The sequence below is a fragment of the Sceloporus occidentalis genome, unplaced genomic scaffold (assembly GCF_023333645.1).
Source record: "Sceloporus occidentalis isolate IW3139 unplaced genomic scaffold, rSceOcc1.0.p SCAF_79, whole genome shotgun sequence".
In the NCBI taxonomy this organism is placed as follows: Eukaryota; Metazoa; Chordata; class Lepidosauria; order Squamata; family Phrynosomatidae; genus Sceloporus; species Sceloporus occidentalis.
Window position 1 is genome coordinate 2,940,622 of NW_028317059.1, and position 26,861 is coordinate 2,967,482.

The 26,861-nt window shown below is 38.5% G+C and overlaps 1 pseudogene; it reads left to right on the forward strand.

Moving 5' to 3' along the window:
* Window positions 1-537: 537 nt before the first annotated feature.
* Window positions 538-25,588, forward strand: LOC149285433 (uncharacterized; annotated as a pseudogene).
* The last annotated feature ends 1,273 nt before the right edge of the window (window positions 25,589-26,861 follow it).

Consider the following 26,861-nt stretch of genomic DNA (forward strand, 5'->3'; position numbering starts at 1 on the left):
AGATATGGAACAACAGAATAACACACAAACTCAGCTTTGCAGGTATAGATCAATTGGAATTTACATAAAAACTCAGCATTAATGGTATAGATAAAACCCCTACATTACAGGCATAGATCACAGGTTGCACACCCCAAAGCCAGCCCTGGCGTCCACACTGCCCACATAGAACCTGACCAGCACCGAGATAACACACATAGGACTTGCCATGTTTGTCCCCAAACAGCCCGGCCTGTACCCCCCTTTGTAGTTCACTTACCTGGCAGAGGTCCTGCGGTGGCAGCGTGAGGCCTCTGTCTAGCTGCTCTGCCATGGCGCACGCTGCTTCACGGCTGAGCGCTGGAATATGATGTCATATTCCGACACTCTGCATCAAATGCTGGCACCACTACCAAGCTAGAGGACTCACGGAGGAGAGTGAGGGGCGCCGAGCGGTTGCTGAAAACGTATTCATGAGCAACCGCTTGGCACCCCTCTTTCTCCTCCTCAAAAAAAAAAGACGACTTTTAAGTTGGGGAGGCCACTGATTCCGGGACAATGCACCCTACTATAGAGGTATCTGGATCAGTGCATGCTTTGCCTGCTACACTCGGTACCAAAAATTATGTGCCTACACCTGAGCCTTCAATACTTAGGAGACGGTCAGACAGCACCTTCATTGCATGAGCACCCTCAAATGTAATAAAGAGTCACTAGGTGCTCAGCAATGTGAGTAAATCAGTGCAGTTTTATTTCCACACAAGTGGCCTTATCACCTTTGACTTTGTCTAAGTCCCTGTCCTCCTAGCTTGGGGCTCAACTCCATGCTAGGTAATAGGTGAGTGCTCATTTGGCCACTGCCGGCATGACACTTGACACCAATATATTTAAATATTGGTAAATATTACATAGCCTGTGGCACTACTATCCAGTATTCATTCTGACACAGTAGGCTTGTCTGTGCAAACTTTACCCCCAAATAGCTTGTCTTTGATTCCAAAGAGCTTGTCAGTACCCCCCAAACAGCTTGTCAGTGCCCCCAAACAGCATGTCAGTGCCATCTTCGTACTCAAACAGCTTGTCTGTGTCCCCATCTGTGCCCCAGATTGTCCATCTTTTGCAAACGAAAAGCTTGTCAGCTCCTCAAACAGCTTGCTTGGTGTGGAGGGGGTCATTTGGGGAGGGGACCCAGACCATTTGTTCTGTAAGGGGCCCTAAAATTTCTGATGGCAGCCCTGTTAAGAATGCATATAAAAGTGATAACAAAGCACCATAGTGCACAACTATTATCTTTGGGGGCTTTCCACTCTATTACGCAACATTTTACTATTTTAAAATGTATTTAAAAAAATATAAATGTAAACAGTTCTGTGTTTTGCAGTGAAGATATAGGTAGACAGTGTAAATCATGTTATATATCTTTATCAACCTTACACTGTTAGGGTTAACACTGATCATTGTGCTGGACTTCATCTAAAATTTCAACAGGTCAAACATGCCCTTGCCTCTATTCAACCCACGCCTGACTATATTGTGAAACTGTTCATATACAATTAAAGGGACAGTTTACTTTTCCTGACATCCCCACCTAAGGAGAATGCATAATAAAAATACTCCATGAGAACTTTAATGTACATTCTTAAAAAATGGGAACAAAAATACATACCCAAGGTAGAAACTGCAGCACTACAGATGCAGCTGCTTCACTCACCATGAGCCTACGTTTCATGCTACTGAATTGGCCCCATCTTTATGTACACACACATATCATACACACAAACAGCAACATACTTGCACACATTAACATTTTTATTTACACGTACACATGCACAACCTACCTTTGTTGGTTCAGGAGGGGGTTGGGCAGTGCCACATCTTCTGCTCCCTCAATGTCATGAGTTATGACGTCATATTCTGTCTCTCATGTTGGGCCTGAGGAAGAGCAGCCCACAGCCCTGGCCGAGAAGTATGTCAGAATGGGGGGGCTGGTGGAGTTAGTGTCCCATGGAGGGCCCTCCATTACACCAGGGTCTTGGCTACCGCAGGCTTACCTAATGCATGTTACATGACCCTGCTGGACATTCAGGTGAGAGAGCAGTGCGACTGGGCCTGGTACACTAGTATCAGTTGTACTCCCCTAATGGCGGCCCTGCCCCTACTATTCTAACAATACACATGCACAGGCACTTCAGCTCTAGAAAAGTGTTGGTAACTACACACAGTGGCTCCTTGCACTTTTTACAGTTATATATTAACAGATTTGGCCAAGTTAATATTAAGCTGAAGCCTTACCAATACATGTTTGCATGTGTGTTTAACAAACAACCTACTTGGACCTCAATCTTGTAATACTCTCTTAACCTAACATGCATATTTCAACATTATATCAGATGATTTAACGTAGGCGGTGACAGCTGTATACAAACACAATAGAACCTCTTTCCCATTATATCCAGTTGCTCTGAAAGTAGATTTATGCACATGCTTAAGAGCAAGCTCAGTTAATGATACTGGCTGGGGATTGGAATACACAAACAGGGAAGACTTGTTCCCAGCTTGTTGTAGAGTAAAAGCACGTGATGATGGTGTAAATAACAGTGTAGGACATCAATGCAAAACAATTAAATAAAACTGAGCATGTAGGACAAGGGCCATGTGTGAGTGTGGGGGAAGTATAGGGAATGGAGGGAGGTGGCACCATGGCTCAACTGTTCACAAAAACACAGGAGCTGGGGTGCAGAAACAGCAAATGCTCTTGACTGATGAGTCAAATTTGAAATATTTGGCCGTAGCAGAAGGGAATTTGTTTGCCAAAGGGCTGGAGAGCGGTACAAGAATGAGTGTTTTTCAATCAACAGTAAAGCATGGTGGAGGTTCCTTGCAAGTCTTGGTCTGCATTTTTGCCAAATGGAGTTGGGGATTTGGTCAGAATGAATAGTCTCCTCAATGCCGAGTAGTAAAGACTAACACTTATCCATCATGCAATACCCCAAACAACGACCCTAAACATACAGCCAAAGTAATTAAGAACTATCTTCAGCATAAAGAAGAATGAAAGAATTGTGTTGGTGGTATGGCCCCCACAGAATCATAATCCTAATATTAATTGGGCAATTTTCAGCTCCATTCAAACATAGTAGGGGTTGCTTGTCATGTTTTAGCATTCAACTGCATGGTGTTTAGTTAAGTCAATCAAGATTACCCTTTAATGTGACTCAGAACTTATGTGACGAATTTCTCCCATTTTTGCAGGAAAGGTAGCAGATGCAATCAAAATTGGAATCAGATACAATTTGTTCACAATTTTGGTTTTGTATTTGACTTGGATGTTTAACATGACTTTTTAGGCCACATTAAATATTTCAACAGATAAGATGTTACCTTTGCCCTTGTTAAATCCACGCCTCACCGTATTATGAAACATTTTCTATAAAGCTCAGTGGCTCTCTTGACCAGTCATCTAGTTTCCAGTAGAACAGAAAGATCTGTGAAATGGGTTTTTCAATGATCAGTCTGTTCTTGGTTTTAAATATTATTTTTCAGGTGCACCTTAGAGCAGGTGAGCACACATACCAATATGTTTGTCCATTATAAAATATACAATTTGACAAAAATATGAATGTTTGTGCAGTAAGAAAAAACAGTGTCAGTGGCTCGTGATACTAACATTTTGTAATGACATTTCTTGCAGATGCTTCAAGTTCTCCTGAAGTTGGAAAACCTGCTGTTCCAGGTAAGAATTAATGCTAAAAATACATAACCAAATGGTGAAAGGTGGTTAAAATGATATGGGCATTTGTTTTCAGCAGTATTACATATTACATTACATTTTTCTAGAATTGTTTAAATAACCCCAATAATTCAGTTTGGCACAACCAAGTAAGTATCCTAAGTAATAGTATGGGGAGTGTGCATTCCAACTTTTTGCAGTATGTGCTCTTAGCATGGATGCCCATAGGATTTTCTATAATTGTGCCCCCAATCACAATGAATGGCCACCTATGTTCTAAAAACTATAGAAGTTAATAATATCTTTGATCACAGAGCAGTTATGGTGCTTATTGAACTACCTTAACTGTCAAATTTCAGAAAATAGTTTTTGCCTTCATTTAACATTCACTGCCCTTAGTGTCTCCATGCTCGTTAGAGTACCGTACAGCACCTATTAATGAATATGGTCTTGCTTGAGGATAAAAAAATGGTACCATGTCAATGTCAATTATAGTTTTGTAAAAGCTACTCCGGAAACACCACATTTGGGTAAACCCAGGTCACACGCATAATCATAACTTTCCTGTTATGATCCCTGTATCATAGAATACCTAGTAATTAATATAGACTTACTTGAAGATAAAGTGTTAATGCTATATTCCGTCAAAATCAATTTTATTTCTGTAAAAGTTTTTGTATTAATCTTCTTCATGAAAATCACCATCCCTGAGCTAAGTGTACACAGTACAGGATACATTCTAAAACACAAATAAATGTAATATAACATTTACAGCACTTTGAGCAGAATTGTAGATTGTCAGGATAAGCAGCCTGCAGAACTGAAGTTTCGTGGGGAGGAGGCCTGGCATAGCTCCGGTAAGAAGGAAGGAATGACCAAGATGACTAAAATACTCTCCACTTTCATGTTTGGGTTATTTTAATGAAACAATGTTCTGTTTTTGTAGTCTACACTACTGAGCATAAATCTTATCTTTCAGCCCCCAACATAGCTCTTAACGGAATTTCTACACAATCCAGCACTCAAGCCTATTATGGGAGGCCTAGAAATGCCAATGATGGATCTACAGCCAATAATTACTTGAGGTCTCAATGCTCTTACACTGAGAAAGAATTGGATCCTTGGTGGATGGTGGATCTTAGGAAAAGTTACAAAATCTTCTCGGTTGCCATTACCAATAGAGTGTTGGAATGTTGCAAAGAAAGGCTTTATGGGGCTGAAATACGAATTGGAAATGACCCAACGCAAGGAGGAAGATTAAATCCCAGGTAATTTAGGTGAAAGTGGTTTTCTTCATCAGCATACAATTGTTTACTAACAGGGGAGGCAATCTGATGGTGATGCCTCCCATCCACCTAGCGCCATACACACCCATGTTCATGTATATCTATATTGTAGGTCTGGCCCTAAATGTAAAAACAATGGGATTTGTTACTTCAGAGACCAAATTGCTTTTAGAAACGAATATCTGTAAAAAATAAAATTAAAAAAAATCAAAGCTATTGTTACAAAGCAGCTAAGGTCCATTTGACCATGTTTAGCCCATTTAAGCATGTGCCTACTGAGCCTCTACCAAAACTGTCTTCTCCTCAAATGAGTATAGTAAAACTATATAACTTATGAATACGCATCTGATACCAGGCCCAAGAGCAAATGGACTAGGCAAAGCCATAGGAACTCATCTACCTAGTGGTCTGATCCAGGGGAACCAGTAAATTGCATGCTTAGAGCTGCCTGGAATATAAATCCTGGCTACAGTAGACCACATATTATTCAGCACCAAGTAGGTCCAAGTGATTTCACTCATATTTGTTTCTTAGAGAAATTGAAGCTGGTTAATGGATCTTGCATTAGATAATAGAACAGTATGAACGCAAGTAATCGGTCGAATCCCTGTGAAATGTGTTATAGGTGTGGTGTCATCTCAACTATTGAATCTGGAGAAACAATTTCATTCTCATGTCATGGAATGATTGGAAAATATGTTACAGTTACAATACCTGGACGTGAAGAGCACCTGGTCCTTTGTGAAGTTCAAGTTTTTGGTGTTCTTGCCACGCCTTCAGGTACAAAACCAGAAAATGGCAATTACGGTTTCACTTCACTTTCATGCATATACTAGCTGAGAGGTCTCTTTAAATTATTGTGGGGTCCCACATGCAAATGCATTTGCCACTCTCCCACCATGCAGGAGATGTGTTTAACCTATTGACTTTAATGGGAGCACCAAACCAGTATTGGGAATCGTTGGACCACACCGGAGGAGGGGAGCTGCATGTATATAAATGCAGAAATGGAGATTTGTACTCACGGGTCTCCAAATAATACTTTATTTAACAAACATGCAGCATGATAAGAAAAAAATAATTTATATATTCTTTTTTTAAAATGAATGTATGTTAAGTTATCATAAAGTACTTTAATATGCATTCTTTTTTGGTGAGGACATTAGCCAGTCCTCCTAAAGCATCTACTGTGAAACATTTGTTAAAATGTTCTTTTACATTTTAAATTTACAGACGTTCAACCGAGTGAAGAAGAACTCAAGACAACTCTTAATGGAGGTACTAGATTAGTGTGCTATAGACATAAGTATAACATGTACAAATGTATACATTTTATATTCCATCGTGCCTAACACCAAGCTCCATTAGTAGCAGTGCTGGAATAGACTGCAATAATAAAAATTAGATAAAAATTTGATTAAAAATATCAGTGAGAAGTATAAAAAATAGGAAGGGTTTGATAGTTCACATATGTTTTTTATAAGATAACCAAATGAGCTAATTCCCAGAAGCAGAAAACTTAAAAGTACCCAAAAAATAGGAGTTTTAATTTTTTTCTCTGCATTAAACAGTTTCCTTTTCCCTACATATTGCAAAAGCATTAACCCCTTAATGACAAAGTCCGTACATGTACGGGCTCAAAATGCATTGTTTTCAATGGGTTTAGGGACCACCCATTGTCCTTATTGGGTTAAGCAGCAGGATTTCTGTTCTTTAAATGAGCGATATTTTAATTTTCAAATATAGAAACCCTCTATAGTGTGCTTTGATAAGTAAAAGTGCCCTCTTACTTTTCTGATTTGTGTCCGACAAGCATAGCAGTTTCACAGGAGAAGCAAAGTTACATGCCTTAGATGGGATCCTGATATCCATGTATGACATATGTCTATTACATGTCTTACAGCACCAAATGTGGCTGTTCATGGTATCTCCTCACAATCCAGTCTCTATAACATGTATGGAGTGTCAAAGAATGCCATCGACGGATCGCTCTCCAGTAATTACCTGTTTATTGAATGCACCGGCACTGCAGAACAAGACAATCCTTGGTGGATGGTTGATCTTAAAGTACAACACAAGATTTCTACTGTAGCTGTCACCAACCGAGGCGACTGTTGTGCCGACCACATTAATGGGGCTCAGATAAGAATTGGAAACTCAGCAGAAAATGGAGGCGCTGACAACACAATGTAAATGCCTGTATAATAACTGTGTATCTTTGCAGTAGGTTGTGGAAACAATAACCTCAAATTTATATTTATACATTTCTATTAGACCTGGGCACCAGGGAGGTCTTCGTGTTCGTCTTTGTGCTCGTATTCTGTGAATATTCGCCCGTTCCTGTCTTCTCTTTGGGCGAATATTCGTGGGCGTTCTTCGTGTTCGTTTTTTCTTTGTTTTTTCCGGTTTTGTAGAAGGGGTTAATACAGGGTTAATGCCGTACAGACTACGCAGCAGCTCTGGCACCAGGAGTTTAAATGTCTGTATGAGCAACTCTATTGGTCGCCAGCAGGGGGCTCGTCTGCCATCAACCAATGGTTGATGGCAGACGAGCCCCCTGCTGCTGACCAATAGAGTTGCTCGTACAGACTTTTAAAATCCTGGTGCCATAACTTGACCAGCAGAAATCAGTTAAATGTCCGTACAAGCGACTTTATTGGTTTGTACGGACTTTTAACTGTTGCAGCAGGGAAACAAGTGGTCTCTCCCGGCCAAGTCGCTAGAGTCGCTAGTACAGACTTTTAAAATCCTAATGCAGTAACTTTTAGGTAGGCTAGATGGGGAAGGGACCGGGGAGATTAGTAGACGAAGACATCTACGTTTTACCTCCGCTATATTCTCTTCTTCATGTCTTCGGAACGAACACGAAAACGCACTCTTTGTGTTCGTTTTCATGTTCGCCTAAAGACGAATGCACAAGTCTAATTTCTATACAGCTCTCATTAATGAGCAGTAGAAGTCAAACATCTTATTAGCTACACTGAGAAGTGTTTTTTTAATCTGTGCACTGGCAGGAGTAGAGGGGTCTTCTCATTGTGTTACACACATATCATCTGAAGGCCAGTCTGGTCCTTTAAATATACTCTACCGTTTTTAGACTGGTAGAAAACCATAGAACACAGGGCCATGTGTGCTGCCAAGTGTAGGATTTTGAGACGTGTCTCCTGTTTGTTGTAGATGTGGTGTTATCGAGAAGATGGATCACGGGCAAACCCTTGCCTTCGAATGTGCAGGGATGGAGGGACAGTATGTGACTGTCAATCTGCCTGCAAGTAATCAATCTCTTTTCATTTGTGAAGTCCAAGTATTTGGTGTACCAACTGAAGTTACTGGTAAGGAAATCTTCGGACTCTCATGATCCAAGCAATATGTTCTACTATGGTGACCACATAGATCCATTAACTGGGTTGGTAAATAGAACGGTGGGACCATTGTCCACTAAGCACCTCTAATTTGTAGAATTCGGGGTGTAATATAATTTTTGTTTATTTGGTATGATATTTAGTTATCATACCTACCATGTAAGCTGTCATTTACTGTATTGAGTTTTTTTGCATTTTTTTTTGCATATGTGTTTGGCATGGAAGTGTTTGAGCCGTGAAATGTGTTTAGATTGCTACATTTCTAGGCCATTTCTAGGCTACATTTCTAGGACTTATTTGCCAGTCCTCTTCTACATCATACAAAAAATGTATGCAGTTCAGCAGCAATGATCTTAAAAAAAAGTCTATGCTACATATTTGCTACAAAAATGGAAAAAAAGTTGAACATAATGCAATGGTTGAAAACACACTTTTCATTAATCCAGGGCTGGTAATATCACAGTAGCTGCTGATTTCACGTGGAGGGACTAACATGTGGATACAGTCTATGTAGTTAAATTCTAATTTATTTAATTATCTGTTCTCTTTTTTTTTAACAGAGGAACAAGTGCCTTCTACAAAAAATAGTAAGTGAAGTGTTATGAAATGATACATGCTTTAACAAAATCTTTATTTTCGCAGTAAAGTACTATAGCTTTTTTTTCCGCCAGTAAACTTGTGTATGCTCTAATAATTTTTTCAGTTGGCTATAGAGAGATGGCTAGGGTTGGCTAGATGAATAGGAGTGGTGGAGGTGGGGGGACCTCTGATTTTAAGGTTTCAGGCTCTTGGTCCTCCATGTGGTTTCACATACAGCTAACATGTCTAGTTCAGCTAGTTTTTTCACTTCTGATTTCAGAGATGAATCAACAGTGTGTAGCTATGTGTGTTTATCATAGTTTTGGACTCCTAGACTGGCAGGGTGTATATTTGTGTACAGTTCCCATGACAGAAGCGATGGCTGATTCCAGGCAGCACAGATAACTCTTCTCCTTCCACTGCTCAGTCGGCATAGGGAGACTCACAGTGAGCATCAGTTGATAATGTCATAACTCACCCAAAGTCTCTACCAATGCATGGGTCACACTTCTGCTAATGAACAGAGCCTGGCTATAATGTCATATCCATGCACTCTACATCAATAAGACAAGGCACCTTCTGGGAATGGAGATACATAGTATGTGGGCTGAAGGAGGTATATGCTTCTATATTCCCTGTAAAGCATCTGGAGAGAGAGGTCTTCCCTGGCTAGTTTAGGGAAGAACCCTATCTCCAGCTGGGTTTGATCTTTCGGTAGCCAACCAGAGAAAGCCTGATTGGTCTAGGGGCACCCAGGTGAAATGGCATGTAACCTGTTCTCCTCTTGTTCTCTTGTTGTTTGTACCATTCTCAGATCCAACATATATGTCACTTTCTATGGCAACAACCTATTAGTACATGCTTCTGTGTTACATGGCAATTAAGTGTATCTGACAAATATTAAGAACCATACAACATTTTCCATGAATACAGTTGTTTTTTTCCTCATGCAAGGTTTTGGGCATTAAATAGTACTACGGAATGTTTGGCAACAAAAGTCTTGAAATCAGCAAAATAGGTGGACAAAAAAATGTTAAAGAGTAGAAAAAATGCAAAGGAGTTGAGCGGTGTGACAGAAGGCGCTAAGAGGTTTATAATATTCTGTGACATGTATTGCATGAACTTTTTTCTGTTTTTTTTTAAACAGCCGGAATAGATTTCTCATGGTTAGGTAAGTAAGATAATATTATTTTTTGTTCTAAATTTTACTCAAACACAGTATGAATCTTCCCTGCGTTTCCCTGTCCATTTCTAAAAGCCTTTGATAAAAAGAGGTAAAAATCAGGTAGGTTATTCTAGCAATTGACAAAAATATATATATTTTTTAGTTAATGTTGTAGTAATTTTTATTATAAAGGTAGCTTTCAAAGAGAAAATGTTTTAAACCACAATAAAACCATTATTGAATCTAGAGCAGAAAAACTTCTGCTGCTTGTGTTACTATTTATTATTATTTATTTATTATTATTTTAATGATTTGTTTATTCTAGGCCTAAAATCACATCCATATCAAAATAAAATCTGTAGTCAGGAGGTTTCTAGCAAATTAAGCTTCATTTGATGAAGTTGTAAAACCCTCCTGTACTCAGTATGTTTTATTTTACCAGTGGTGTGAGGATATGTCTGGAATATGTTAAATTCTCGTTAAATTCTCGTTAAAGGAACAGTAAAAGTTCTCTATAAAATGGAATTCTGGTGTATTGTTTTAAAAGTGCTCTTATTACCATAGCAACGGATGTGTTGGTCCAATCAGCAGGACCACATTTTAAACCCTTAAGGACAATGGGCGGTCCCTAAACCCATTGAAAACAATGCATTTTGAGCCCATACATGTACGGGCTTTGTCATTAAGGGGTTAAATCCTTTCCACCAGCTCTTTATAAATAACTCCCAGTGATATAGAAACCTTAGATGTAGTGTTACGTTTAGAAAAATAATTGTAGTTAATACAAATATAGTTGTTTTTTTTTACACATTAATGTCCTAATTTCTACTACATTCTGCTATATATATATATTTTTTTTAAAAAAAATAAGTTTATTTGTTGGATTTTACAGGTAATTTGACAGAGTAGTGAGATATATTAAGAGAACACATTGAATGCCAGTTATGCACTCTCCAAGATTGCCATCAGATATTTTAATTATTTTAAGGAGTCTGTTAGACAATCCATATCAACCACCTCTGAGATCAGGTTTCTAACTATTTACAGGGAGATGTTGTCAGGTTGGTTTCACACCTTAGGCTCTTTGTGCTGTGAGTGCAATCCTAGAGACGAGGTATTTTCTGGTTTCTGGTGTCTTGTGGCTTAGACATTATTGGCTTGAGTAGAACTTGTGTAATAAGAGTTTTGATCTAATTCTAGAAAATATGAATTATTGGGCAAGAACACAGATATCGTAGAAGGATCCGGGAAAGCCACAGCCCTTCCAGCAGACAGGGGAGGAAGAAAACCCCATATAGTAGAGTTTAGTCGGGGTGATGTACCACCACATCATCATCTTGTAGGCTTGTTCCTTTTGAGAGGTGCCAATTGAGACCTCTGTCTCCCAGATGTACATCCACTTCTCGCCTTCCAGAGACTCCTCTATTGATGTATTGAAGGGCCATTCTACTGCCAGATATAACTGAACGGTATATTTAGGAGAGCAAATCTTGGGATAACTTTGCCTCTAGACAGCGATCTTTAAAGGTCCGCAGGCTGCTATCTCAGAAGATGACACAAAGGCACGTAGTTGTATATAGCAAAATAAATCAGATGTCTTCAGGGAAAATGTATAATCGAAGGTCCTCGATTTATTGTTCTGAAACAGATCCCCTACTGTAGTGAGGTTGACTCGAATATAGTTGTGGAAAGCATTTGGTTCCACACCAGGATTGAAGAGCTTATTGTGGCATAAGATGGGAGTTGGTCGTAGTTAACAAGTATTTCAAAGCATATAGGTACGCAAGAATCTTACAGAGTGAATCCTGGCCAAGCAAAGCCTCTTAAAGTTCAACCCATCGAGGATGTGCAATGGAGGTGTGGACTCTGTATTTTAACTTCATCTTTTATCTTCTCCACTAGCTGACATTATGCTCTTTTATCATTTACAGATTTTTTTGGCCGCTTGGATGACTACTTTGACTATTGTAAGTATTCCACGGATGGTGAAGCATTTTCGGATTGTTAAGCATTATAAGGTCACTAGGAGTAAACTAGACTCCAGATGAACATTGGTGAGAATTGTCATCAGAGTCTAGTGTCTAAAATATTTGAAGGGACTACTTGGTGAGGAAAACATGTCACCTTAGACCACAAAGGCTTCCGATGTACCTCCATTCAGAAAAAAAATCAGTACAATAATTACAGTACAGTTCGGAATTCTCCTCCTAAAGTAACTAGTAAACATTTTTTGGGGCTTCCTTCTTGAGGGACAACTACCAGACTGCCTGCACTATTTATCATGTGATTAATATATAGAAAAGTAATAAACAAATTATATTTGAGCCACTTCTCTAATGTTGTGGAAACTTTACTGATGTGTAAACTAACTCAATAGAACTATCTAAGCTTTGTATAAAGTCAATATACTAGATGATGGTGATGGCAAAAACTAGTACCCTGCAGATCAGCTGATAAGAAACAGAGACAGATGATAAGAAAATGACCAAATAGCTGTTTGTGAGGGGTAGATGATGTGTACATATTCCAAAAGGAAAAATAATAATGATCAGAGTTATCAAGAATGCCTGCAAAGGTCAAATGCTTAAATCCTTATATCCTTATATCCTGGTTCTTATATCCTCTATTAGATTTTGCTATGCACAGCAGTTGCAACTTTTACTCTACTTGCAGATTAGGGAGAAATAAAATAGAGCAAGAAAGTATTATTGTCGTTTTACTAACAAAAATACTCATTTGTATTCTATTCCTCTACTAAACACACACATCTTGCACCAAATCCTCTGTAAGTACTTCATTCACGCCATTTTATCGACTCATTTTTTCCCCCATATTTTAGCCAGTAAAGAAGACATTCCAGATGAACAACAAGAAGAAGAAGAACAGGGTAAATATTTTTTTTTCCAAAAAACGTAACAAAGTACACACATATAACCGTGCTGTGGAGAAAAAACAAATGGTTTTTGTGACGAAACCCTCCATCACCAGGGCCACTGGAGAGGCCTGACAGCCAGCCTCCTCCCTATTGACCATGGGTCCTGGGTTTGTAAAGACTTCTGTATCTACCCCCAGCAGTATATCATCCCATTACTTGTTGAGGGGATTATCTCCGGCAGACAGATAGGATATGCAACCATGGAGTGACCGCCATTGTTTTAGTTTAATGTCAGACCCCCCCACCCCACGGTGCACTAATATGTTGTATAAGTCAGTCGTCCCAGGCTAAAGGAGGTAGTTGGTCGGACTATCCAGCTCCGTGACAGGTTTACACTGGCATTTGGTGATGGCTGTTTGCTTTTGTGGTACTTTGTTAAATTGATAATTTGATTGGAATGTGTTTGCGTCTTTTTTCAGTTCTTCATTAATGCTTCATTATCTCAGGTACTTCAAGTTCCTGGTTATTTTCTATTATTAGGACTACACTTTTTTACATTTTAGTTTCGGTGGCATTTATTACCTGTTTTATGTTCTAATTTTTTTTTTTTTAAAGTAACCTAAAATCCATAATACATTTATTAGAAACTTAATAAGTAAAACATTCTATTTTTTGTTTCCGAATAATTCCATTCATGTACTGCCTAAATTTGCAGATATAAGGTTTATTTACCTAGCTGTCATCGTTTGAAGAGGGGTAGAAAGGTTCCTTGTTAAAACAGAGCACCTTATGTTCGTAGGTGTTTTTGGCAATATTTGACACTTCCAGTTTGTTTATAGAAGACAATCAAGCAGTTGTCATTTGTATGTTTTATTGTCTTGTCTAGTAACGATGGTAAGGCTTATTGCAGAGGTCAGTTGTACAGCAATAAGCTGAATGATAGTAGCGTTTAACACCATCACAGATCTTCTGTGGGATGCATCCACGTCTCATCTCAACTGTGAAAAAAAATAAAGTTTCCCTTATTATTTCTTGAAAAATATTAACATAATAACAGTCTATTTGGCAGATACTGATACATAGATCCAAGATGATTTGTCCATTCTGTTTGCCTGCGATGGGGACTTTTTAATCAATCCCCATCTCCAATAAGATTTCAGTGTATAGCCACATGGGTTGTGTATTTCCATCCGCCTGGTCCTGTACAGACAACAGTCTCATTTTGGGATCATGCGTGCAAAGTATGCATCTTTAATATGCAAAACATTGGAAATACAGTGTAATTTTTGATCAATTTGTGTGTATGTTGTCTTCCCCAGATATTGCTCTGTTATTAAGTATCACCAACATTTTAAAGGAAGAAACTTACCTCTAGGGTAGCTTGTCATTATTACAAAACATGAATCTTCCCCTGAGCCACAAGTGACTTCGCTGCTGCTACAGTCTTCTAATTCAGTGCAGTCACTTTGCCAGCATTTCAAGGCATCAGCTAAAAAAAAAAAGTTATAACATTACTATGACTTTAATATTTATGGGACCCTAGGCAAGCATTGATGGACCATGCTTGTTTGCTTGATGGGGGGGGTGACTGCTCAGCCAATGTCACTTCTAGAGGCAAGTATGTTGCTGGGGGGCCCTGTATATAAATGCGGCTGGAGGCACTCAAGAAAGAGTCACGTGTACTTTCCGCACAGACTCTGCAGATTAGGAGAAGATTGTGAGAGTCAGTGAGGTCTTCCGTCCTTCTGACCCTAGCATGACATCCTTACGCCACATGTGCAGGACTGGGAATGAACACCATACAAAGGTAAATGAATGAAGCTGGTCAGGCGAGTAACCTGAAACAGACTCTCTGGTGTTGCGGGCTCAAGGGGCAGCTGCTGCCAAGACTTTGTGCTCCTTCCGTCCAAGGATGAAATGCTGCCCCCCTACTCCCTATTTTAAAAATAAAAGTAAATATGTATGCCTCAAAGTCATGCAAATTTCTCTGTATCTCTCCAACATCTCATTATCTTTCCCCCTTTTTATTATCTCTCCGCCTCTGTCTCCTGTCTCCTCTCATTACCTCTCTCCTTTCTCTTTATCTGCTCTCTCCTGTTTCTCTCTCTTCTTTCTCTTTATCTCATCTCTCCTGTTTCTCTCTCTCTTCTTTCTTTTTATCTCTCCTCTTTGTCCCCATCTCCCCTCATTTTCATCACATCTCCCCTTTCTACTTATTTCTCCCCTTCCTTATTATATCTTCCCTTTTTCGTTATCCCTCCCCTTTTCCCCATCGTATCCCTCTCACTAGCTCTACCCTGCATACTTATTTTTCCTCTTTCTCATTATCTCCCCTTCTCTCTATCTCTCCCCTTTCTCTTCCCTTCTCATTATGTCTCCCCTACATCTTTCTTTTTATATCTCCATTTTCTTACTAGGTCTCACCTGTCTCCCCTTCTCTTAACTTTCTTCAGTCCTTTGGTGGGGGGAACGAGGTCTGTCCCTACATACCTGTTTCAGTGCTTTATTGCATGCTGCTTCAGTTCTGAGCGCTGAAATATGACATCATATCCCAGTCCTCGGCATCAATACCCAGCATGTTTCACGAGGGACGAGTCTGTATGAACAGACCTCACCCTACATTCATTTTTGGCCAGGTAGAGGGAGATTCATGATCTCCTCAACTGGCACTGCTCAAGTCCCCCTCTGTAGACAGCTGGCAGGACACTACAAAATGTGGTGGCTTCCACCAAATTGGGCCACCCATGAATGACTGGATTTGGGGCAGCTGCCCCTTTTGTCTTGCATTAAAGACGGCCGTAAACATTATATTCAACCTATATATATATATATATATCACATAATATTTGGTATTACAGAGGCCAGGAATGATTACTATTAATACTATATTGCTATGATTACTACATTATTATTGTAAATGTAAGAAAGAAATACCATGCTGTTTCTAAACAAACAGAAAAAACATATACAATTGAGTTGTTTTATATGATTTCGAATTACTTTTACATGATAGAAGCTTTAGTAGAAGCAACAAAACGGGACATCTTAACGTACAAAAAAGTGAAAGTAATGTTCTGTGCAAGTGGGATTGTATCTTAAGCATTAAATAAAAAATGGAACAAACGATTGAGATGCTAATTTCCATATAAATAATTATTTCTTGAATGGGTTCAGGGACCCATCATTAGGAATAATGTTCCTTTTTGGCATTTAATTATAAATGGGTTAAATTCCACAACATAGATGAAACATTTATTCAGAAAAGTAGGGCATACAATATATGTAATAATAGTTTGTTTAAACATCAATAATAGGTACGAGATCCGATAAAAGAGAGGAGAGCTTTATTCACAAATTATGCAATTAACCAGGAAATAATTAGATGGAATATGAATTTAAGAACTGATCCACAAATCTGCATATTTATCAAAATAATGATTTGTATTATACAATAATAAAGGACTTACCTTGTATTAAGAACAGCCCCAGAATGAGGATTAGAACGGCCTTCATCCTGAATTTGGGTCTTTGTATATTTTTCCCTATCAAGTGTTTGAAAATGGATGAGGACAGCTCACATTTAAACCATTTTTATGTTTACTTTAACTGTTTTGTTTGCCGTAGATGTCTGTAATTTCAGAGAAGTCTAATGATTTTTGTGTTATGTTTCACAAATAAAATGTGCAAACATTTAGATATTTTGCAATGCTTGGAAAGAAGTGGTCAAACAAACGCAGATTTCAACAGTGCTGGGAATGGGGACAGACAAGGACAAATGCAGTCTGCTTACAGTAAAATCATCTGTGTCTGTCATCCCCCTGGCTTCGTTTTTCATTATGTGGCATGGTTGCCTCTGTCTTTTGAGTCTTAGTCTGAAATTCTATTTTGTAAACTTGAAACAGCTACTATTGCTTAAATATTGTATGAGCCATAATATTTAGAATTAGTTTTTTTTAAAACTGCTGGACAGGTTATCTGCACACATACTCTGCTGTTTGTCTTATTAACACATTAACGACCAATGATGTACATGGTATGTCATGAAAAAATGGTCCTGCAGGTCCCATGATGTACCCTGTATGGCATTGCATTTTTTCTACTGGCTGGGCTAAATCCGACACTCAACATAGATTTGAGGGGGGGGGGGGGTCATTGGAAATGTAGTACAGCTGGAGAGCAGTTTGTTGGGTAAGGTTACCCCATCACTAAGGTTACCCCAAATCACTCATCTGGACTCTAGAAGATATGTAACTGCAATAGTAGCTTAGTATATCATAAAACTGGGTAGGCTCACCCTTGGAACCAACAAAACAAATGCCTCACACGTTTTGAGCTATACAAAGTTATTAATCATAGGCCTATTTTGATTTATTGGTACCCTGTCTCTGCTTTCACCCCTTATGTTTATGTATCCTGCCCAATAAACAGGACTTCCTTGTTTCCACTTGTTGTGTAGTCCTGTATGATACACAAACTTACGGACCCCTTACGTAAGCTATTTTAACCAGTTTTATACTACTGCTATCACCCAAGCCATGGCAGGTCTGCATACTTAAAAATAAGAAAAATAAGAAAACAGATATCCATAGGCATTGCTTGCTAGAATAAGCAAGGTAATTGTTTTAGGTTTCTTTAATTAAATATTGTCTTTTTCGTAGGTATCAATCTTGCTTTCCGAGGAGTGAGTTCCCAATCCAGCACCTATGATAAGTTTGGCGCAGCTGCGAACGCCATAGATGGTTCCTCGGGCAATAAATATATGTCAGGGCATTGTTCCCACACAGACTTAGACATAGAGCCCTGGTGGAGAGTGGATCTTACTAATACGTACAATATTACCAAAGTGAAGATTATGAATAGAGGTGACTGCTGCAATGAGAGGATTAAAGGTGCCGAGATAAGAATTGGATTATCTCAAGAGAAAGGTGGAACAAGGAATCCCAAGTAAGACATTATTGACTTATAACAGCAGTCTTCAGAACAGTCCATATCGAAGATGGCACTGCCTCTCGGAAACCTGCATGTGTAGGCAAAGTGTCCTAACAAGCATACCCATTTCTTTGATGTTTCTTGTGGTAGTCATGGCACCTTTAGGGAAATCTCCATCGAAGAGATTTCCCCATCTCCATCGAAGACGCTGGTAGCCATCCCTGGTAAACTGCCTTATTGGGTGCGCCTATGCATTGTACTATAATTACAGTTAAGTGTAAAAATGAATTAATTTTTAGAGCATAGGCTGGAACAGCCAGCAACATGGACATTGGCAAAATCAGGACTTCTTGCAGCTATGCTAATGATATATTTGTTTTACTGTGAAGCCATGAATAATAATTTATCACACCACCTCTATCTCTTAGGTTAAAGGTTCTGCTTATTCTAGTGCAGTTTGCGTAGACAAAAAACTAGAGGTTGTCAACAAAAATTATTGGTGCAAATAAACTTGTAACATATTTTTCTTTCAGATGTGCCACAATTGAATCCTTGGGTCTTGGAAAGGAAATAGAGTTTATCTGTGGGATGGTGGGGAGGTATGTGACGGTCACCATCCCAGACAAAGCCGCCTATTTGACCCTCTGTGAGGTGAAGATTTATGGTGATGAAATATCAGAAAACTATACAAGTAAGTGAGCTCACACAAGTCCAGAGAAAGATCTGAGTTTGCTTCTGGTATCTGGGTTGACATGTCCAGGGAAAGATCTGTTTCTCCTTCTCGTATCTGGTTTGAAGTGTCCAAGGAATGATCTGTGTCTCCTTCTTGCATCTGGTTTGACATGTCCAGGGAAAGATCTGTGTCTCCTTCTTGCATCTGGTTTGACATGTCCAGGGAATGATCTGTGTCTCCTTCTTGCATCTGGTTTGACATGTCCAGGGAATGATCTGTGTTTCCTTCTTGCATCTGGCTTGTTTAAGGCCCCATTGATTTATAGAGCACCCAGCTGAGAATGGGAGAGTGCACTTTTTAAAGGGATCCCAAAAAGCAAAATGATGTGTCTTTACAGTAACCCCGTCCACTTGTATTCATGCAGCAGCCATTTTGAACCATGCTCCAAACATCGAGGCACACTGTTTATTTCTGACTATTATTGATAACATTTTTCTAACTGCTTGAAAAGTGGTTTACTAGGGTAGAAGGCAGGACTGTCTATCAAAAAAAGGTCAACTTAGGATGTATGCAACATGAAGGTTTACAGCTGCCATGGGGATGAACAACTTCCATGGCGCTGAACCGTTATCCACCGATGGTATGTGCCTGTGGCTGGCCATTGAACTTACAGCTTCAAATATACCTTCTGGGTGCAATGTCATAAATATGAGTCTATGCGTGTGAAATGTGTTTGTATTCCTGCTTTCCAAAACGATCTTTAAATGTAATTCTGAAACCATGAAAGCATAAATTAGTTTTTTTGGTTTTTTTTTTCAGTCCCACATTTTCCTTATGACAGTGAGGAGCACCATGGTAAATATTTTATATGTTTTCTTATTATTAGATGATCAGTACATGCTATTTGGCGAACGTGGTTAAAAAATGTGGGTTTGTCTGTACAACAGTTTATGTTTTCTTCACTTTTATTGATATTATGAGACATAAAGAAAGTAATAAGTAATTCTATTTAGAAGACAATTTTTGGTGGGGTACAATGTAGAGGCTCATTAACTTTCAGGAACTCAATCCTTTCTTGATGTCTATGATGGGTATGGTCTACCAAATGGGAGTATAAAATCCAGTTTTTAAATGCCAACGGAGGGAGGTGAGGCTGGAGTAGTAGTTCAGAAGGACCTTTTTACATTATCTACTGATAACTTCTTATGTAATTCAGTAAAACAAATAAAAACAAGACCAAAATATAATATTAAGAAAATCTTGTTCAGCTATATCTACTACAGTGTATATGCACATTAGAGTGAGATTTTTCTAGGCAGGGCACGAGGAACAAAAAAGAGACTGTCCCACCAAAACAGGGGCACTTGGCAGTTTTACCTTTATAATCATATTGAACGTAGAATAACACAGAATTTTGAATGTATAATAATAGCATGTGTAATGTTATTTAATGCCAGTGTTTGGCTAGAAAGCTATTGCTATACATTTATTGTTATCATTGAATGATACATTTATAAATGATTAAAGTATACATTTCTTTACACAGAGGCTACTGAATTAAGAAATATCTTGAAGCATTCCAATGCAGGTAGGTGTAAGAATGCATTTGCAAGTTATTTTAACCTTTACTGTTCAGCATTTAGCAATAATTTTGGGTTAAAGTTAAATTTAACAGCATGCTGGAATTATAGCAATGTGGCCGTCATTTATGGAACAACTGGAATTGCTAGGATTTTAAACGGACACCTAAACTGTGCACCAGCGTTGGTGGTAGTCTAAGGACTCGTATGATTGCATTGATAGTAACAACTATCCCTTTTTCTCCAGCGCCAAATGTAGCTCTCCAGGGCGTAACATACCAGTCTAGCATTGATGGAGAATGTGATTCACGCAGAGCTGCAGATGGTTCCTTAAAAAACCTGCTTCCAGATGATCAGTGTGCTAGGACTAAAGAAGAAGTGGATCCATGGTGGACAGTCGATTTGAAATCGGACCACAAAGTGTTTTCTATAGCAGTGACCAGCAGAGGAGACTGTTGTGAACATGACCTTGATGGGGCAGAGATTCATGTTGGAAATTCTGCTACTGGCTGGAAGAAAAACCCTGTGTATATATATATTACATTTTAATACAACCCATATATTATCACTTAGTCTGGAAAATGGGGTAGTTTTAGCTTATGGCATTTCTAAGAAGCAAAGATTTTAATATACAAAAGCCAACATTGACAGCAGAATGAGGCCGATTTATAACCTTGAAGGCAGATGTTATTGCTTCCTGAATATCTTGGCCCACTGAAAATACTAAGGACCCCTGTGAAAACATGAAAGTGCTACTTTCTCTTTCATTTTATAGAAACATATGTAGTTAATGTCATTGTCTAGCTAAAGCGCAGGGACAATGCATCGCAGATGTTAACCATAATGGGGATAATAATAAGTCATGGTGGTGTGATACAGGAACACAGAGATGTACAAATATGAAATGGCCAAAAACACAGATTGAAATGAAGGAGACAGCTTTAATCTGTAATCAATTTATAGATTATACATGATGTATCCAGGACAATTGAAAGCTCCGTTTCTAAGGATAGTTAATGGTACATGGATAGATAGTGTCTATCTTGGCAATTGATGGTAAACAGAAAGCTATGTACTCTTGGTAGATGATGGTAAATATAGATCTTAGAAAGAGTGTTAGTGTTAAAAACTTTGAAATCTAGATACAAAGAAAGCTTACAAGATATTTCTTTTCGAAAAACAGTTGTGGAACGGTGTCCTCTATTGGCCCTGGAGAAACCTTTTCATTCAACTGTGATGGCATGGAAGGACGGTTCGTTACAATTGTTATTCCACAAAAGGCTAAGTCCCTCACCCTTTGTGAAGTCCAGGTGTTTGGTGTGCCTGTAGATGCAATAAGTGAGTTTATACTTGTTTAGGGAAATCTAAAAAGTCTAGAATATTCGATAGCATTAACACGTTATTAGTATACTTTAAAAAAAATATTAACACATCTAATAGAGAACATCAACAATGAGTATTGTCAGTGGCAGCACAATTGGGGCAATTACTTCTGGACTGATTTATATTTAAAAGTACCATTTTATTGGCATGATATAATTGCTAGGTGCTCATCATGAAATAAGATAATGTTTTTTCAATATTATTGTTATAACTCTATATGCGCCATGGGGTGAATTCCAAATATTAACTGCTCTAACTGTAACGAGAATAATTAAAACAAAAAAATAGACTTATGAAAGGTTAACACGTTACACAGATTTACCTTTAATCTTTAACAAATGATTGGACGTGCCGCAAATCAGTGTAAGAGTTTGATCTAAAAAAATGTAAAATAGCTTAATTTTTCAATTAAGTGTAGGATAACCAACCATCAATTAACCAGTTCATGTTTTTTCTGCGTCAACAAACTAAAATAATTTGTAGTGTTTTATTATTCTAGGTGCAGAGTGGACCGGAAATCTTGAATTACAGAAAGAACACCATGGAGGTAAAATCTATAGTACTTTTAATTAACTAAAGGTACATAAAATATATTGGGTTTGGAGCTAACTTATGATCTGTTTTCCAGCTAAGAACGTGGCTCCAGCAGGTATTCCTTCACAGTCCAGCTATTTCTCACGCAAGTCAGAGGTTATAACAGCTATTGATGGGTCTTTGAGCAGTAATTACATGGCAGGAGAATGCACACACACGCTAAAGCAATTTAACCCATGGTGGAGATTGGACTTAAAATCTAAAATGCGTGTACATTCCGTTGCTATCACGAACCGTGGTGACTGTTGCCGAGAAAGGATTAACGGTGCGGAAGTCCGTATAGGGGATTCAGAAGCAGACGGTGGCATTAAGAATCCCAGGTAATATTGGAAAAGAAGAATCATGCCTGTTGGGTCTTAGAAGATCCTAGAATAAGTTTTATGGCTGGAGATTTAACCGTCTTTAAGAATTTGGAATTTGATCTGCTTTTCAGATGTGGGGTGGTGTACAAGATGAACTATGGAGAAACGTTATCCTTTAACTGTAAAGGGATGGAGGGCCAGTATGTTACAATAACTATACCAGACAACAGAGAGTTCCTAACTCTGTGTGAAGTTCAAGTGTTTGCAGACCCCACAGAGACAGCAGGTATGTTGGATTCGTGAATAAAGCATTTCATGGGAAGGTAGCACTGTGAAATTATAATAATAATACATTATAATAATATTATAATAAATGCAATCATTCTTATATGATAAAAAAATTATCAAAAAGAGTATAGAAGGGTGCCCAACCACCTGGTTTTCCGGATGACACGTAGGCCATTTCTCAATAATTCACAGTAACGTGTTAGATGTTATTTAACAAAATTAGTTCATTAATATGGGACATGTTAGTTTTGCCTACTTCTTGCCTTTAAGCTGCAGTTTCTTTTTAACCGCAACCTGTTGCTTATCAGACCGAGAATGCCAAATGCATCTGCTGTCTGGTCACCTGGAATTACAGCAGTGTCAAGCATTTCCGGCTGGCTAATGTTAGAGAAACATCATATTTATTCTGTTTTTATTCTATTTTAGTTATAATTTTACCCTGTTAGGTTCATGCACCAATGTATATGGTAGTATATACATGTAAGTAATGAGCTGCACTAAGGTAATGGGGATTGATAATCAATGCCACCTTATGTTCAATAAAGACATTTGATTTTAAATTATGTGGTTTTTGTTCCATTTCATTTTCAGAAGAGAAATCCTCAGAGCCTGGTAAGTATTAACCCATTCCCTACCCTATGGAGGTACCTCTCCAATGCACATGGCAGCCGGTTGTTCCTAGCTTCAAGGTACTGCCTCGCAACCAAGCCAGTCGTGGCAGAACCAAGCAGTTTATGGAGGAGTCACATGATCGCTGTGTTGACCAATCACAGCAGTCACATGATTGTTTCATGCATTGTGTTGTAAAACTTGCAATAAAACCCTTTATACCCTGAAATATCCCATTTAACCCATTAAACACTTACACCCCTCACCCCAAAAAAGTATAGCTTTAGTTTAGTTTTAGTTTGGTAGGGGGTTAGAGGGAAAAGGAGTTAGTGTAGTTGGTTTATCTGGTTTATTGTTCTAGAGAGGAAAAAAATTAAAATAAATATACGTAAATTTTTTTCCTTGGTTTGTAGTGTTAGGGTAGTTTGGTGGGTGGGTAAAGGGAATTGCCCAATGCTACCTAGAGGTGACCCATATTTTGACCGTTTATATAAACAAAGTACACTGAGAAATATACTTCCGAGCAGATGTCTGCATCAATGAGTCCCTTCTTAACAAAGTTTTAAAGCACTTCAGACAGTTTATACCCACAAAGTGGTCTAGGTATGGGGTAAAGTTTTATAAGCTTTGTGAAAGCGTCATAGAATATACTGTGTCATTAAGAATCTATGAGGGGAAAGACAACCATCTAGAGCCCGTTGGTTGCCCAAACTTACTAACCCCAAGTAGCAAGATCTCCTCTTGCCCTATCTGAATAAAGGCTACCGCTTCTGGGTAAATAACTAATACTGCAAAATGTGAAAATCTCATGTTTGGGAACATTATTCACTTGTGCTTTATATACTTTCCTACAGTTGAAATATCAGAGTCATCACTGAAACTAAACATAACCAATGGTAAGCAGACCATATTCTCTTAATTCACACGCTTATAACAATAATGACCTCATCAGACAGCAATTTAGCCTGTAACTTCCAATTGGAAGACTCAGCTGGTCATTCCAAATAACATTGGGTGGGAGTACAAGTGCCATACTTGTTTAGTAGTAAAGATATGAAAAAAACAGATTATATCTAATTCCCAAAAGAAGGAGCATTTCCATTCTAGGGACAATGTTGCACGAATGAATGAAAACACAGTATGACTGTCCCCCGCTACAAATCACATTCTTCTAAGGGTGATGTCCATGCCAGTTGTCCCATGTCCCTCGGTTCTCTTCGGGAGTACGTCTCTTCGGGAGTTATTTTGACATTGAATGCTATTTTCACATTGCATGCTATAGTAACAATACAAGGATAATAGATTTCTAAATTAATTAAAACACTATTACAAGATAGCTCTATGGGAGCATCAAATCATAATAATTATTGTGGGTTAGTCATTTTCTTGCTGTAGGTCATGACAATGAAAACGTCTGTCTTTGGTCACTGCCTGAAACAATATTGTTTTTAGTGGACCACCAATGATGAATTCAGTTTCTGTGTTCCATGTTTGGGAATCCACTGAGAAAGAGATGATTCTGTTGCCCTTCTAAATCCTGTACCACCAGCTAGATAATATATGCGTTCTGTTTATGGTTCTATATTTAATTATATTATTTGATGTATTATATCTGTTTAATCTTACATTTACATTAGTTTACTCTGTTTTTTTAGATCTTGGTGGCAACTATTTCTACTTCCCAGAAGAAAATGACAATAGCTATGTGTATTTGTCTCCTAAAATACCAATGGATCTGAAAGCGTTAACACTTTGCATGAAGATATCTCCAAATATTAATGACAATCGGGAAACAATCCTGTTTTCATACCGTACAACATACTATGATGAGTTAAATCTTTGGATTGAATCAAGTGGTAACATCGGTTTGTATATGAGTGGAGAGGGTATTATGTTCCCACCGCTGAATCATAAAAAAGAATGGGCCCACCTTTGCCTAACCTGGGAGTCCAACTATGGTCGTTGTGAGCTTTGGCTCAACGGAAGGAGAAAAGGTCCAAAGATTTACCGCAGGAGCCACAGTATACGTCCAGGGGGAATCGTCCTCCTTGGCCAAGACCAAGACTCATTGGGTGGAAATTTTGACGCAGCCCAGAGTTATGTGGGAAAAATCAAGGATCTAAACATGTGGAACAAAGTTCTATCACTGAGAGTCCTTCGGTCTGTTTTTAAAGATAAACAAGTTCAAGCAGGCACTGTTTTTGATTGGAGATCCCTAAATTACATGATCAAAGGCAATGTAACAATTGTCTAATAATATAATCAAATTACGTTTTTGTGCATTCATTGATTAGTGTCAAGCAATGAATGATTCATACACAGGCTTCAGGGGCATGTTACATTGTTGACATGATTATTTTTAGAATCTACACTGAAACAGTTATAAATGCTTTGCATGAAATAAGAAACCTAAACGTTATGCTGGTAGCTTAAATTTATAATATGCTACCACAACAATAAAAATGTGATCTAATTAAAAAAGTAAATAACATACTTTTACAAAAAAATGCACATTAATAAACCATAAACCATGTACGTGTCTCTGATTATTTAAAGTTTGGCAATTTGTTGTTGTCATACCTGGGAATGTATTTTCCGTTTTCCTGGAGGCCTCCCTTTTCGGAGGGAGAGGCTTCATGAGTTGCAGGATTTACATGGGTGGGATTTATGGTGTATGCAGGCAGGACGTATGACGTATGTCTACGAGGATAGTCACGTATATGGGCACAGCTAGCCCCAAATATCTTGTTTGGGTGGGAGGGGAATTGGGCAAGGAGTCGGCCTTAACACCACTCCCAAGAGATTTAACGCACTGGTCTGGAGAAGGAGCACTTAACTGGAGGTCTCCAGGAAAACTGGGGACTGCCCAATTATGGTTATTGAACTAATAATATAGGTAGTAAAATTTTTCACCTAGTTATCTGTAATAAACAATGCTACTTTATGTAATGGACAATGTGGCTCAATTATGAGAATAGTATGGTCTCTGTTCTTCTAAAAAGTTTTTGGGCTCAGTTATGTATTTTGGTCAGAGCCGATCTAGGCCTGACCCAGGTCGGCACCCCAGCTTCCCCCTCATCACTTAGCATTGCTCTCTGCTGTGGATATATTATAGCAGGTGCTATACCATCCATTCCAAAAGTGGTGCACAGAGCAGCATACTCGTCAAAAGCAATGCCATCTGTCCCTTATTCCCCCCAAATCTCCTGACCTAGAAGCACCACAGGGATGAAAGAAACTAGGAAACAGTTAACTAAACAGTGAGTTTAATTAAATGGAAACTATAGCTCCCAAGTGTCCATCTTTGAAAGATATGGGACTCAAATCCCTCTGACTCTACTTGTGTGAGTTTATCACAGTATTGATTTGCATCGAAATGTATTGTGTAGATAAAATACAATATTCTTCTAAAGAAGGAAGAGATAGCACTACTATCAACAGGTCACAAAATCATGTAGAATGTATTGGCCAGTTGAAATTTGGGAAGTATGCTCCAGATCACCATTTTATCAGAACACAAACTTCTC